Raw genomic sequence first — 3,152 nt, forward strand, 5'->3', positions numbered from 1 at the left:
GTGCTCCGTGTCTTTTAGAACTCGACTCCCTCACTTTTGAAGTTAATAACAAAGGTCTAAACGTGTTATAGTCCTACATTTCTGTATTTTCATCTAAAAGGCATATTCTGTCCTGGTGATTGACTGATGGGGATGGCTGTTTTTCAGAGAGAGCATGATCATAGCAAGTTCTCGTTTGGTTTACCACTGGTTCGTTTATCAAGATTTTAGGATAGCATCTCATGCAGTTTTCTAAAGAGGAGTTGTACATTTAAATACTTGTGTTTTTCCCACTGAAGAATTTAGTTTCCCTCTACCTTAGTCTTGAAAAAAAGGTATTCAAGAGCCTGCAGAGTTAAGCAGCTTTGTTAAGTCTACCATTTCAGTGAGTGCTGTGGTACTCTGAATGCTATTCCTGGGCTAATAGTGGGTTGGGAAGCTAATCCTAGTCAGCTGCACAGAAGTTGATTTCCAATCAGCTTTGTAAGTTGCTTTGATTATCGTCGTATATAATGGATACACACTCGAAAGCTACTATTTTGTAGTCAGAAGTCTAGTGAGCAAGGAAGAAGTTGAAGGAGAATTGCTTTTTCAATTGAGATGCTTAGCAGCATCAAACTAATACCTTGCCATAGTGGAATGCAGAGTGTAGGAACTCCAGGGCGTGCTGTCTTGGTTGGTGTGAGTCAGTGTTGGAGATTTCTGTAGATTTTTAATTTTAGTAGATGTGTGCATGTTGATTTCTATTCTTAGTTTACTTGGTATGTTTTTTTTTTTTTTTTTTTTTTTTTCCCTAGCTTTCTGAGCCTGTTAAAGCCCAAGGGACATTTTTTAAAGATTTATTTTTTTTATTTTTTTTTTTTTTTATAATTTCAGTCTTATAGAAAGGTGGAAGAAGAGTACAGAGATTTTTCTAGTTATCCTTTACCCAGATTTGGCAAATGAAACATTTATGTTGTTGGTTTTCTCTTTCCTTTTTACTAGTTTTTAATTCAGCCGTTTCAAGAGAGTGGCTGGGATATGAGATAACTCTTGCTTAGCATGTTCGAGCCCTGTGCTGAATGCCCCAGGCTTCTGCTTTCCACCACCATCTCACCAAAAACCAACAAAAACAAAAGAAGGTGATGTTTTCTAGCATTGAGCATGCCCAGCTGGTACTCAAGTTTTATGTGTATCCAGGGATAGCTATGTGGTTAACAACATCATGTTTCAGTGTCTGAGGTTGGACAGCTGTCAGAGGTTGGTATTTTCATCCTAAAAAAATAATAATAATAAATACACCCTTCAGCAATTAACACTGATTCCAAACTTTTACCCAACCAGTAGAATATTGAGATCTTGTCATTTGTCTCAGTAAAGTCTTGCAGAAAACTTAAATGTAAGATTCTGTGTTAAATTAGCATCTCATATATCTTTGATCCAGACCAGTTATTTAAGAGTATGTTTTTGGAACTAGAAAAGATCTTGAGTGAGGTAACCAGAACCAGGAAGACACACATGGCATATACTCACTTTTAAGTGGATATTAGCCATATAATATAGAATAACCATACTAAAATGTACAGACCTAAAGAAGCTAAACAACAAGGAGGACTCTAGGGAGGATGCTTAATTCTCATTCAGAAGGCATAAGGATAGATACCAGAGTGGTAGAAGAGAAGGAACAGGATAGGATCCTAACATAGCGGTCCTCTGAAAGGCTCCACCCAGCAGGGGATTGAAGCAAATGCTGAGGCTCACAGCCAGAGCACAGAGAGTCTTATAGAAGAAGGCAAGAAGGGGAATAGAAGGACCCAGTGGGGACAGGAGCGCCACAAGGAGACCAACAAAGCTAAAAAATCTGCGCCTAGCGTGCCCTGCAGAGACTGATGACAACAACCTACGACTGTGCATGGAGAGGACCTAGAATCCCTGCTCAGATGTAACCTATAGGCAGCCCAGTCTCCGTGTGGGTTTCCAAGTAAGGGGAGCAGGGCCTGTCTCTGACATGACCTGGTTGCCTTCTTTTTGATCACTTACCCCTGGTGATGCAGTCTTGCCAGGCCACAGAGGAAGAGGATCCAGGCATTCCTGATGAGACTTGATAAGCTAGGGTCATCTGGCAGGGGAGGAGAACTTCCCCTTTCAGTGGCTAGGGGAACAGTATGGGGGCATAAGGGAAGGAGGGTGGGGCTGGGAGGGGATGAGGGAGGGGCCTCCAATCAGGATATAAAATGAATAAATTTTAAAGAAAACAGTATGTCTTATTTATTCATATATATATATATGAATATATATATATTTTATATATATATTCATATATATATATATATATGATGTTTTGTCTGCGTGCATACCTATGTGAGGGTGCCAGATCCTCTGGAACTGGAATTACAAACAGTTGTGAGTTGCCATGTGGGTGCTGGGAATTGAACCTGGGTTCTCTGGAAGAGCAGTCAGTGCTCTTAACTGCTGAGCCATCTCCCTAGCCCAAGAGGATGTTTTCTTTAATTGGCATCTTTAAAGACAATTATTTTTATTACTTGCTCTTTTAAAAATTAATTTTCAACATATAGTCAAATTTGCTCTTTGGTATATGGGTCTGCAGTTTTACCTGAGCAGATTATGAAGTCACAATCACAGTGCAGTTTAGCTATAAAACACTCAATATCTCTCAGTCTATGTTTTTAAACTTCCTTCTATTCCTTTGGTACTCTCTAGTCTGGCCTCTGAACTTAGTTTGCTACTCTTAAAGTAAATGAATAACATCACGTAGTATGTGGGTTTGTTTGTTTTGTTCACTTTGGTTTCTTTCACTTAGCCTAGTTACTTGAAGCTCACCACAGTTTATGTACGTCCAGCGCTTTCTTTCATTTCTGATACTTACATTGTATAGGTGACCACATTTATCCATTTTCCTGTCAAGGCACATTTGTTTTTAACTTTTGGTCTTTTAAGTTAAACTGCTATGAACATTCTGTACAGTTTTTTTTTTTTTTTTTCTTGGTTTGCTTTTGCTTTCTACCTTAGTAAAGAACTAGAAGTTGAGAGAAGAGGGGAATCTGTGGGTATAGTTCAGTGGTAGTGTACTTGCCCTAGCTTTGATTCCCAGCACTAGGAAAAACAAAACAAAAATAACAGCAACTTAGAACGGGATTATTGTACCCTACCTCTAGTGAACATATGTTTAATCT

This window comes from Psammomys obesus, unplaced genomic scaffold, assembly GCF_907164565.1.
Source record: "Psammomys obesus unplaced genomic scaffold, mPsaObe1.curated_primary_1811, whole genome shotgun sequence".
NCBI classification, from domain to species: domain Eukaryota; kingdom Metazoa; phylum Chordata; class Mammalia; order Rodentia; family Muridae; genus Psammomys; species Psammomys obesus.